This window comes from Theobroma cacao, chromosome 9 (assembly GCF_053813885.1).
Source record: "Theobroma cacao isolate CCN51 chromosome 9, ASM5381388v1, whole genome shotgun sequence".
Taxonomy (NCBI): Eukaryota; Viridiplantae; Streptophyta; class Magnoliopsida; order Malvales; family Malvaceae; genus Theobroma; species Theobroma cacao.
Genome location: NC_142647.1, coordinates 38626720 through 38640926, shown reverse-complemented (window position 1 = coordinate 38640926; position 14207 = coordinate 38626720). Strand labels below are relative to the sequence as shown.

General features: G+C 32.7%; 1 long non-coding RNA gene across 1 annotated transcript; it reads right to left on the bottom strand.

Moving 5' to 3' along the window:
• Window positions 1-11538: 11538 nt before the first annotated feature.
• LOC148760950 (uncharacterized) lies at window positions 11539-13371 on the bottom strand. The gene is made up of 3 exons (XR_016028199.1): window positions 13249-13371; window positions 12516-12599; window positions 11539-11679 (listed from the first exon to the last, which is right to left on the bottom strand). It is a non-coding gene; the product is annotated as an uncharacterized LOC148760950 (long non-coding RNA).
• Between the last annotated feature and the right edge of the window lie 836 nt (window positions 13372-14207).

Sequence of the window (14207 nt, the reverse complement as noted above, 5' to 3'; positions counted from 1 at the left end):
TATAACACATTATATTACTCATAACTAGCAACTTAATAATTAATTTAAATATTTTTTAAAATTAAATAATATTACTAATTTAATTAATTGCTTAATAACTAAAAGATTTTTTTCAATTCAAGTAGTCAAATTAATTAATCAATTTAAAGAAGCTTTAATTAATTTAAATAATTAAATAATTTTACTAAATTTACTAATTTAATTAATTACTTGATTACTAATACATGATTCTTTTTAATTAGTTAAATTATGTAATTAATTTCATTAAACCTTAATTAATTTTAAACCCTGACATATTATACACTATTATTAAATCATTAACACCTTCACTAATCTAAAATTTTTTTAATTTTAATAATATTACTAAATTACATAGTTGCTTAATTACTAAAACATTGTTTGCGTATGATAATTAGTTAAATTATTTCATTAATTTAATATAATCTTAATTAATTTAAATAATTATAAATTTTATAATAATTATTAAATTAATTAAACCCTACATACCAACAACGTAGGCAAGATCCAACAGATTACACACAATAACAGACAAAATACATCTCAACAACTGATTAAACACATTACCATTTTCAGCACAATTACAACAAGAATTTTCATCACAATACCATTAAACAACAGATTAACAATAACATTTTCATCACAATCAACATATAGAAAATCTGAAATCAAAACCTTAAATGTGAAAATCCCTTGGCAAAACCTTTTGGGCTTTGAAACTACCATTAGCTAGAGCAAAATGGGCAACAAAAACGGTGAAATCCAAAGGTCGGAGCTTCACTAGAAACAAATGCCAGCAACTCCATGGGGAGAGGGATTCGATTGACAGCCTCGGGTAAGCTTACCCACTGGGCTTTGAAACTACCATCGACCAGAACAAAATGGGGACCAAAATTGATGAAATCCAGCAGCCGGAGCTTCCCTAGAAAAAAACGGCAACAGCTACACGAAGAGAAGAAATTCAATTGGCACCTTAGGGTAAAGTAGTAGCTATACGGGGAAAGGCACAGTCGGACTGTTGGATGGTCGAAAGGAATGGGTCAGACGGGCAAGGGGTCTGGGTCAGATGGGTGGAGGGGTGGTAAGCATGAGGGAGGGAGGGACATAGAGATGAAGGAGAGGAAAAGAGAGTTGGGAGAAATGGGGGGAAATAAGAGGGCTTGACAATTTTAATTGAACGCATTGACAAATTTACCGACAAGATCCTCTGTTGGTAATGCGGCCGATAAGCTTGCAACCTTTTCTAATTTGGTTATCGACCAAATTTCTGTCAGTAATTCGGTCTACTTTCTGACCACATTGCTAATGAGTTGTTCCATCAGCACATTGGTTGGTAAATTCCTTCAGCAAAAGTAATGCTGGCGGAATCTTTTAGTCGGTAAGCTTCTCGCAATGTATTGAAGTTTCACACCATCGTTTTACCACGGAATGTCTTTCATTGGTAAATTTTGTCGGCATTCCATCAGTAATCCATCGGTATTTATGGCGTTTTAATTTCGTCCATAATTTTTGATGAATTTTACCAACGAAATATATTTTGTCAATAATAGCCATTTTTTTGTAGTGTTTGTAGTTAAAATGATGATATTTAGTAGAGATTTTTGTGCTTGAATAGCATTTCATGATTGTCATTACTCAAGGAAATGATTAGGAAACGATTATACTCAAAAGCAATTAAATTGAGAAAAACAAAGAAAGTTTATTTTGTATTACACACAAATATGTATATATATGTATGTATATATATGGAATGAAACTAAGAAGTGTGCTTTTCTCAAAAGGAAACTTTCTCCTTCTCTTTGGGTTTTCTTTGTATTTTTAAGTGTATTTTGAGATTGTCTAATTAATAATTGTATTAGAACCTTTATTTATCTTGAAGAGAAAAAAAATGTTTTCTCAATTTTTGCTCTCTATTTTGCTTTGGCATTCAATACTTTTTTATCTAAGGAAAAATGGGAAAGTATACCAAGACTATATAACCAGTGTTTTCCTCGGTAAAACAACAAAAAACCAAGGATAATAAATTATTTCCTTGGTACTTTATCTCCAGCATGGTATCATAGTTCTAAAAGTTTTAAAGGGACTGTATACATCTAAAAACAAAAATACAAAAAAATCTCTCACAAAAGCCTTGGATCACCAAAAATGGCCTCTAGCAGCTTCACTCACATGACACCACCAACCTTTAATGGAAAAAACTGTCCCATTTGGTCAATCAAAATGAAAGCATATTTGAGAGCTTTTGAATTATGGGAGTTTGCATAACAAGGTGGTGAGCCTCCTGAACTTAGGTAGCATTTGATATAAAGGAACTGGGAGCACATTCCTTGCAATGTGTCTAATTAAGTTATATTACAGTGTTTGTTTTGCAACAGACCACTGTAATATAAGATTGCAATATAATCATATTATAACTAAGGGATGTAATGTGATTGCAGTTCAAAACCAATGTAATCACATTACAGTACACTCTGCAATGTTTCTAAAAATATTTTTACCCTTCAACTTTATTATTTTGTTAAAAACATTTTGTAACGTTATAATTAAAATAAAATATATAATATAAAAATTAGAAATTAAAGCAAAATAAAATATAAGAAATTAAAATTTATATAATATAAGTAAAAAAATTAAAATAAAATATATAATACAAAAAATTATATTAAAGAAATAAAAATAAAATATATGACATTAAAAATATATTTAAGAGATGATATTATATAAAAATTAACAATAAAAAATACAAGTATATTAAACTTGTATTTTAATAACTAGTAGTAATTTTGAAAATTAATGTTACATTTCGAGTAAAGTATTTGTAAATTAAACGCTGCAATGTTATCTTCTTTGTAATTTAATCATTATTTTGTTTGTATATCAAACACTGTAATGTTATTTTTCCTATAACCACTTTGTTTGCAATCACATTACATTATAAAGTACCAAACGCCATCTTAGGCCAAACCCCATAATTGCTCAAATAAAGCAACACAAGGAGAAAGTTAGAAAAATGTTTAAAGCCTTGTCATGGATCCACTATACAAGGTATAATATTTTTAAGAAATTCATAAACTATTCAAAAAATACAAATAAATTTTTATTTGTTTATTACGTTTAATCAAACCTTTATACTTTTATTTTGAACTAAATAAGCCCTTATGCTTGTATTTTAAGCCAAATAAGCATATATAACTAATGATTAACTTAGTCAAATGTCACTTGTCATTCTATGTCATGTAGTGCTGATGTAAAGTATTGACATTTCATAATAAATGATAACGTGGCATGTTAATATAGCATGATAATATAGTCATATGTCATTTTTCACTTTCCATATCAACACTACATCCGTGTCATATGTTATAAAATGATAAGTGGCATTCTGATTAGTGATAACTACTCAACTATTAGTCACAATGGCTTATTTGATTCAAAATAAAAATATATAAGCTTGATTAAATGCAATAGAAGAATAAGGGTTTATATCAAATTTTTTTGAATAGTTTAAGGGCTTTTTTAACATTATGATAAACTTAATTTTCATAATGATCATGGCTTGTGAATTTACAAAGGAAGCCTCACACTGGCTAAAATAAGAGTTTCAAGATTTAAATCAGATTAGTGAAATTTTTTTAAATAGTTTAAGGGCTTTTTTAACATTATTATAGACTTAATTTTCATAATGATCATGGCTTGTGAACATACAAAGCCTCACACTGGCTGAAATAAGAGTTTCAAGATTTAGATCGGATCAGGCATATGCAAATCTTGAGCCTAATGAGAGAGTTTAGGATGTTAAAAATTAGTAAGAATGAAACTGTCAAGTAGTATATTAAAAAGCTTATGAAGATTGTAAATTAGGTAAGGTTCCTAGGTGAGGAAATACAAGAAAAGAAGGTTGTAGAGAATGTTTTAATTAGTGTCAATCATCAACTGAGCCCACAAAGATTACTAACCAAGAACTTGACCCAAGAAATACACCCTAAACCAAAAAACCCATAAAATCTAGAAAAGCCAAAACTCAACCGACCCCATACCACTATAACACTAAACTGAGTTGTCGAACCCTCTATACCCAGAAAACTGAAGCTTCTCCCTACCATTCAGAAGATGACCCAGAGATTGATCCTCTTTCTGACGCTTCTCAATGTCGGGTGCAAGATTTAATTAAGGAGAATTTGCGTTCCAAAGTGAGCAAGAAATTCAAAAAGCTTAGAAAGAAAGACATAAAAAGCTTAAGCAGAGGAGTCCTCTCCACAAGCCTTAAAAACTAAGAAGCTGCAAGTTCTCAACCAAATCAGGGCATTGTAGAGGAAGCAGTGCAAGTTTGGAGGTATGGCCTGGAACTCGGTATTTCCCCTGAATGCTCAAAGCAGATCATCTTAAGCAAATTAGAGCGGATGGACAAAATAGCTCCTAAAAATTAACATTCTATGGTCCCTTTATTTTTTGGGTTTATTTTAAATTTTTGTACATATTTATTTTGGATGTAGCTTCTTCTCAATTGCAGCTAACAGGTTCTTTTCTGAAATTTGCTGACATACACAATTTCAATCATGCTTTCACCTGGGTTTCTTTCTTCTTTTGTATAGTCTCTTGATAGCTGCTCACCTAGCTTACTATCTACTATGGTTGTCTGTTAATCCAATCAGTTGAGATATGGTATTTTCGAGGCTATACTGATCAATTCTGTAGATGATTGAGGTTTTCTCTGTTTATTTTGGCTGCTCATTAATTCTTTGTCGATTATATGCACTTTCACCACCATGGTGCGTGTCTTCTCTTGGAGTGTTCGAGGCTTTAACAATTCAATTAAAACACGAAATGCCAGAAAGGCCATCCAAACGGCAATGGTGGACATGGTACCTTTACAAGAAACAAAGCTGATTAATAATATTGAACAGGTTTTGGATAGTTTATGGATATTCTTAAACAAATAATAGGTTTATGGTCCAACAAATGGTAGATCTAGGGGGATTTTTATTATCTGGGATAAATCAAGTTTCACCATGACAGTGGTACAAGTTCGGGACATATTCATATTGCTGCAAGGAAAATGGAATGTTCATAACTTTCAGTGCGTCTTGGTTAACGTTTACGCCCCCTGTGCAACTGAAGAAAAGAAAGCACTTTAGGATGACTTGCTAATTCTCATAAAAGAACTTTCCGGGCACTAGTGTTTTGCGGGAGATTTTAACAGAGTCCGAAACTCTGAAGAAAGAGAAGGATGCAGCTTAGTCAATTCAGGTGTGGATGATTTCAACGATTTCATCAATCGTTGTGAGCTACTGGGCTTGAACCTCAATGGTAAGAAAGTCATTTGGTATCGATCAGGAGTTAAGTGTAGTAGAATTGGTCTCTGCCTCCTTTCCTCAGAATGGCTCATAAAAGTCCAAAACCGTAGTCAATTATCTTTAAAGAGGACTTTATTTGATCACTGCCCTATCCTCCTTTATTCATATGATACAAACTGACGACCTCATCCATTCCACATTTTAGACTGATAGCTAGTTGTGGAAAACTTTTTAGGCATTGTTTCCAAGAAATGGAGCAACATCAATTTTAAAGGATCTACTGTTGTTCAATTCTTATGTAAGCGCAAATATTGCAAACAAGTAATATAATGATGAAGCAGAGTATTGTTCTCACAAAGATTTATTTCTAAATCTTTAGTAAGTATTAAAATTTATAAAAAATTAATCTTATTTAAGTAACTAAAATTTTTAGAAAATTAAGTAAAACTAAATTAAAACAAGCACTAAATTAACTAATAGAAATTTAAATTACTTGGAAAAGGCAATAGACTAAACCTAGGATTATGTGTTCATTGAATACTTCATCTGATACCAGTATCTCTTATTAGTTACATTTATGGGTGGTTTTACTAACATAAAATTCAAAGCTATGTACAAGCCTCCGTCGAGATGCTTGCACAAATTCCTAACTTAATTAGATCACTATATGTCTATAGGAATCAGCTACATAAGGTTCATTAACCTAGGGTTCTAACTTGGTTATGTATGGCAATTGGCATATGTTTACCTGAATGGCAAATTAGAATACTTAAGTGACATGAACATACACTATTCAAATCTTAGTCCAATCTAAAATCTCTCTATTGAATCTCAAGTAGATTCACAAATCATTTAATTATTAATCAGACAATTAAAAGCTTTAAGAAAAGATTTGAATAAGCACAACTATGGCCATTCATGATAAATAAAATAGAAAATAATAACCAAATTATATGGTGAAATCCACCATAATACTAGAAAAGTAAATTAGTTCATAATATCTACATAAAACATTATCCAAAGAATTTTAGCCATGAATGTAAGTCAAAGAAAATAAGAGAAACATAAAATAGAGAAAGAAACTAATGTTGACGCTTTTGATCTTGAATCTTTTTTTATCTCTCTTGTTTTCTTGCTTTGTTCTTGGATTAAAGTCTTCAGAATATCTATTGCCATCCTCCTTGTTGAATACTTTGAAAAAAGTCCCTTAAATAGGTTCAAAATAATCTAATTTCAATATTCCCGTATAAAAAATATTTTTGGAAAGCAGTGTGGCACCGCGACCTTGTCTTCCCTGGCGTCGTGCTTTGGTTTGTGGTCTCGCAACGCTCTGGCCTTTGGAAAGTGTATGATGCTTTCTATTCTTCCAATACCACGACCATCTTTTCCTCAACACTATAACTTTGGTTTCCTTGTAGCTACAGCCTTGAGCAACTCAAGGCTGCAGCCTTCACTCAATGTGCTGCTGTCACAGCCCAAAACCCTAGTCATGACCGGCACATGAGCCTAATAGGCATAGCCCACCAGGCCCAAGTAAGCCTTTCTATGTAAACCCGCAGTAGTCCATCTATCACTTCTTTTTCTTTAAGATCTAAGACTCGTGATTTATAATAACAATCTCCTCAAATTTAAATCGTGAAAATCAAGTACATACAAAGTTCATAACAAATCTCACAATTTACATTAAACCATCACATATAAACATACAACTGACCCTTGACAACTAGCAGAGTGACTCTGAGCATAGGTGCTATCATTGAGAGTCGTAGTGAACCTACCGAAAGATGAATAAGAGGAAGCACATCGACCTAGGATCCAATTACCTTCAATCTTGAAAATTAAAACATGAAGTTGAAAAGAATGAGTATAAACTCAGTGAGTGAACATAGGAAGGGAACAAGCAAACGATACGAAAGATTTTTTAGAAAACACGATGCACTTGTATTGAAGCCATGCAATTTGTATATCATAAACAAAACTTGATGCCATGCTGTTTTTCAACTCATTTTGAAAACATTTAAGAATATCAACTATCAATATACAATTCAATCACATTACATTTTCCAAAAATCTCTTCCCTACAGGACAGGTGCACATGCATATAAAAAGTCGCGTATACATTATGTATATATAAATATATAGATAATTCAAACATATACTAAGGTCATCCCCACACTAGTCACCACGGCTCCGCACATACAGGTGCCAACCTCAACTCAACACATGTGCACTCCCACACCGCACATAGCTAATATCCTCATGTGCACTCCCACACTGCACATGGCATATATCATCATCATGTGCTCTCCCACACCGCACATGGCATATATCATCAGTGTGTGCTCTCCCACATCGCACACTACCGGCACCGTTATATGCACTCCCACACCACACATGCATGGTTATAATTATCATTCAACATTACATTTCAATGCATGGCACACATAACAACATGTAACAAGAATCTTTGCATAACAATACATCACATGCCACAAATCAATTGGCAATTCAACATAATATTTCAAATGCGTAATTCATCACATTATACGTTTAAAAACATAGAAGTATTACTTGTGAAAAGCTTGTTCCCGTGCATAAATTTGAAAAGAGTCAACCAAAGATATTCTAGCATTTCATTCAACACATATGCATTTGTTCAAAACCTTTTAAATGCAAGTTCACTCACCTTACGATAGCAAGATACTATATCGCTATTAATTCGGAGGCATATCTAGCTATTTCTATTTGTCGGTCACTCGTTATTTCTTTCGACATGCCACCACAATACACTATCTTTATTTTTGCAATTCCTAGCAACAATCCAAATTCAATATCTTGAGTGCATATCATTGCTACTTCTCTTTTTCATTCAATCATGAATCCTTATTCAACTGACTTATATCTTGACACAGTTTTACCAAAGTTGCCTTTATCCTTTGCTTGCGTAATTCTTTTGATTATAAATACTTGCAACTTATTTACGACACTAGCACATATATTAATCTTTTCTAAGGATATTTATCAAGTTCAACCATCATTTCCACACCAATAACCTAGCATATGGCAACAACTATAAATTTACTTCCATCAAGCATTTTCTAAGTCCACATGCACCACAATTTACTCTTACATGCTGCCACAAGCACAAACAATCAATACATATCTCATTTTTCCTTTCTACTTGTGATTTAGAGGTTAGAATGCTTATCCACCACTTAATCTAGCTCAAAATCACCACGCATTCCAAGATTCTTCCACATGCATGCCTCGGGTTCCTTGGATCTTTATTGATCCTTGCTTGAAATCCACAAGGCAAACCACCAAAATCTTTTCAAACCTTAACAATGGTGTATGGGTAGGGAGGAAAACCTCTCGGTTTTCTTTTTTATCCTCCAAAGCTAAGCCTTCTCCGAGCTTTTCTCTTCCTTTTACCTTTCTTTCTTTCCTTTCTTCTGTCTTCCTTTCTCTCTCCTAGGGTTTAGTTGGGATGAAAAATAAGGTTAAGAGTTGTGGGTTGGGTGAATAAAGGGGAAGGAGATTGGAGAAGTAAGAAAAGAAGAGAAAAAAAAAGAAAAAAACTTGATTTTTATGGTTAAGAAAGGAAAATGGTGTGGGAGGAAGAAGATGGAGAAGAAAATGCCTTTTGGAGAAGCTAAGGATCAGCCATGGATAAGGAAGAAAAGAGTCAAAGCTTTCAAAAAAATTACCATTTTGCCCTTCAAGTTTCTCTTTTTTTTTTTTTTAAGTTAGTCCTCTCAACAATCCTTTAATTCCAATTTCCTTCTATTTTTCTTCCTTTACATGTGTGAAAACAAAATATAAAGTTTGCACTTCAACACGGTATCACCATAATATTTAAATATATACTTACTCGCGCTAGCTTTATTTAATAAAGATACACAAACCCCACTAACATCGTTTTTCTCTGAAATTCCCTCATTCTTCTTCTCCCCCACTTAGATTGACCACATACTCCTCCTTCATGACTAATTTCGACATCAAATAAAATATTAATATTTTAAAATTATTTTATTAATAAAATATTATTTTATTTCAAGATTTTCCACTTATCTCCTTGGAATCCAAAATGTCTTATTATGCCCCGATTCACTTCCGAATCACTTTTTATCTCGCTAATTCATTGTCAATAAAATATTATTATTTAATTATTATTTCTTCACATGCGAAATATTTTATTCTAGAATATTCCTTTCACCCGCCACTGCTCTTTGATAGTTAAATCTATGTCAATCAGCCTTTCATCTTACCAATACGGTTATGTTGACTACTATACGGGGGTACAGGGTATCACAGTCTCCCCCACTTAAAAAGAATTTGTCCTCGAATTCACCTCAACATCGGGTTGTTAATCTCACTCAATGATCTTATTTTATTTCCTTCTTCATGGGGAATTTTGATTTATGCACGTCGTTACCTTCAGTTCGACTAGGACACTTGACAAGGTCAGGGTACATAAACTTATACCTTTTATCATCTTTGAATCAAACAACAGTACCCTTCAACCATTGTTCTCTCTCATCACTAAGATCTCAAGTATGCCTTTAATTCCATTTCTAACCTTAAACATATCTTTATTTTGATTCTTGTCAAACTTTTGACATTCATTTGCCTTATCCCCACGCGTTATCACACAACTTATGGCATTATAAGCATGCCCTATTCATTCTCATATATATTTTCAACATTATGGGGAGTTGAATCTTTCAACCATTCCCTCATTCTTCATATTTGTCTCGTATTTATGCAACTTAAATCTTCTTAATCATATTTGTCCATCTTGTATGGCTTAATCACGCTACAAGTTACATTTCCTTGATATCATTTCTTTGACTGTTGCTCCAAAAATTTCTTATTTCAACATGGCTCAATTTCTGATAGGATTTCTTATCACTGTATAATCTATACAGCTCATCAAATATATTGAGTTCAAATTTCGAATCATTAAGAATAATTATTCACTTTAATTGGGTACATCACTAACTCCACACATACATATGTACACGCACATTCAAGTGTCAACGTTCCTTATTAGGTGTGGGAATCTTCGTGTTCAGGTGCCTTCGGACTAAATTTCCCTTTATTTGTTCCCATCCATAACCAAGATTCAATATAATAATTCTCATAGTTCATGTCAATATTCTCAAATTTTATCTATGAACATTAGGGTACAATCAATTTCAGATTGCCCTTTTTAGATGTTTAAATTATCATTCCACTTGTGTCTTACCATAAGTTATTCCTTATGTAATCCATATGAATTCTCGTTATGCCTATGCACAGCTTCATATCATTTGTATTATTTCCAACTATATGCTTAAGTTTCATTGTACTATATATCCTTACATCACAATGTCATTAATCACATCTCACTTGCCAAATGTCATTTTCATTAAATTATAATCCAGTATCCGTATATGCTTTATAATCTCATTGATCGTTCAAGGATTCATCTTTACTTGATCATTACATCTTACGCAATGCCATAATCCCTAAAAGTCATCCTTATTTCTCAATTATCTTTCATACCTCTAACATATATATTATATCCTTATTGCATTTCGATATTAATTAGTCACTTAAGACTGTTCGAATTATGCATGCCTCACGCATTTTCGAATTCCAATTTCCATAATACATTAGGAGGTTTTCATTATTCGACTTCATTATCAAGGTTACCTTCAGTCGTCTTTTGTACCATTCTTTCAAACTAATATAAAACCTGTCACGACCCGGTACTCCCCTCGAGCCCGTGACAACTGCCGCGGTGTCCCGGTAGACACTTATTGCCCGGAATGTCAACCCGAAACCACGCAAGGCTTTACTATCAATTTCTCTATTCCCTTGTGAGCAACCATTGTCAAATATCGTGTTCTAAAAGATTTTAAGCTGTTTCCAACTTTAAACAAATAAAATATTAATTTTTTTTGTCTCACAGGGGTAATTTGGTCATTTTTCTCAAAAATTTCAAAATTGGCTAAAACGTAATATTCAAGTACAAAACACACAATTCATATTCAAAATGAGTTTAAAAGTCTAAAATCTTCATTTAAAACGAAATTATGGTTATTTGAATATAATAAGAAAATAAAAGAAATATTAAGTAAAATATTCTATTTTCTTATAAAACAATATTTATAGAGTTATACGTGAATAATTTTTATAGCGTAAAAGCTAAATAAATTTATACATACTTAAATACAGTAAGCCAAAATATTTAATTTAATTTACAATAACAAGAGTGCCCCCGAATAAACAAAAGTAAATAGGACTGTGAACCTACGATTTGGAAAATGTAGATCCCACTGTAGTCCTCGACGAGATCAGCTATCTACAGTCTATACTGAACCTGAAATAGGTGAAAATGAGGGTGGTGAGATTATAAAATCCCAATGAGTAAACAGACATCATCATAAACATCTAGAGTTGAGTACATAGAGACAATAAAGTAAATCATCATAAACTGGGTTGTACAATTAGAACACATCTCGTTCAAAATACGTAAAAAGGCTTCTGAATCTCATAAAAATCTAGGCTTGTGCCATAAATCCATTCTCGGGGACACCTTGGCCGAGGCATCCTACCGAGACCGCCAAGGCTATTAAAATTCACATTTCACATAAATCATGTTTTTGTTTTGAAAACATAGTCGTTCCTTGGCGTTAGCTGAGTTCCCCCTCACGTGGTAGTTTAGCGTGAAGTGAACCCTAAACTTTACCCCAGAAGATACCCTACGCGCCTCTCCGTTCGAGGAAAGAATATAATGGGATTTACCGTGCCCCTCTAAAAGGCTGGTCCACAGAAACCCCCTACTGCAGTGATTAATTAATATATAATCCACCATATAATAAAACTCAATAACATGATATGGCAATTTTGTAATTCGTAGTTTTTCAAGGTAACCAAACAATTCGCATTTCAATACAATTGCCAACTAGCCAATCATGCTCGATGTATCATAAGCCAGTTAATTTAAACAATCAAATTGCCACAATTAACAGTCTCTATGTACTCTATTTTTCAAAATCACTATTAATTTCAAAACAATTTATAATTTAATTTCATTGAAACACATTTATTCATAAAACATGAAAATTTACCTTTTTAAATTTCTTTTTTTCATAGAATTCATGAAATCATCTAAAAACCACCCTAGATAATTAAAATGACAGTAAGTTTACTCACAATGTCTAGAATGCAGACTTTCGAAGCACTCTGTCTACTGGTCCTCGGATGCAATTTTCTTGCCTTTATCGGAGGACTCACCACCTTGACACAGTACAAAATCGAGAGTTTCACCAAGTTGGTACTAAATCAAAATTAAACTAATTTAGACTACCAATGCATGATATGGAATGCAAAAATGCACTAGTAACTATCTAAACTCGGTATTGGCCTAATTCGTCTTATCACCCGATTAAATTCCTAACGGGTTCGTTTAAACTCCAATTTAATTCTTTTCAGTTTCTATACCTCAATTGCACCCAAATTAACTTAATGTCCTTCAGTGTGGTGCAAATTATCAGTCTCAATAGCAAATTACGAAAATACGCTTAGTGGGTAAAACTTCATATTTTTGCTCCGAAAATTCTCATTAATTTTCTAGGCTCATAATTCATTATTTCTTAACCAATTCTCCTGGAATAAAATCAAACTCATCCTCACTCACTACATGGTAAATTCAGCCATTAATGGTAGGGGGAGAAAATAAATTCATTTCTTGTTGTTTTGTTTCTAAATATGCTAAACTAACTAAAAACACTAACATAAATTAAAATCAAATAAATCTAACAACTTTCTCACTCCTAACCCATTTTTCCAGAATTGAATTCATCATGAAAACATGTAATTTAATCATGGAAAATAAAGAGAAATGCTTGGGAATAAGAAAACTCAAGCTTAATAGAAAAAATCTCACCTTTTTCACTTAATTTCCTTGAAAATTCACACTTTTTCTTTGATTTTCTCTCTCTAGGGTTTTGTTTTTGTTTTCTCTCTCTTCTTGCTGGTTTGGCTGGCCATGGGGTGGAAGATGGGCTGATTTTGTGCCTTTTAAAAAGGAAAATAATAAATTAATAAAGGCATGACACATGGCATCATGTCATTGGCCTGTTTTTAAAATTTTAAAAATTTAAACATTTTATCTCCACCACATGTTTATTCAAGGGTCAAAGATGAAGACAAAGGAAGACCATGTGCTGGAAAAATATCCTGGTGGTGGAAAATTACAATTTTGCCCATGAGGTGGCAAAATTACAATTTTACCCCTATACTCCAAATTATACCGAAATTAAAATTTTTCACTTCTAAACCTCCAATCATACTTCAATAAGTCAAATTATACTCCAATAAGTCAAATGGGGCCAAAAAATTCTTTTCTAAAATTCCCATTTTGTCCCCAAGTGGCAAATGACCATTTTGCCCCTAGTTAATGAAAATTCCGATTTGACTCCAAATTGATCCTCAAACTCCAAATTACCATTTTAAGTCATCCATGAACTGTGAAACTCTTAATCTCACCTTAAAATTCCTATTTGATCTAGTTCGAGGATTAAATAAACTTTGTTATACCTCTAGGTACAATACCGACTTTTGTAAATTTTTCGGGACTCTCCTAGCATGCAATCATGCTATCATCACATGTAAGTCATGAATAGTATTTTATAAGGTCGGGCTTTACAGCACTATCCCCCTTAAAATAAAATTTTGACCTCAAAATTTCACTTACCTGATTTGAAGAAAAGATGTGGATATTGGTTTCTCATCTGGCTCTCGACTTCCCATGTCATCTCCTCCATTCGAGCATTCTTCCACAATAATTTCACCATTGGAATGCTCTTGTTCCTTAGCACTCGATCCTTTCGATCTAGAATACGT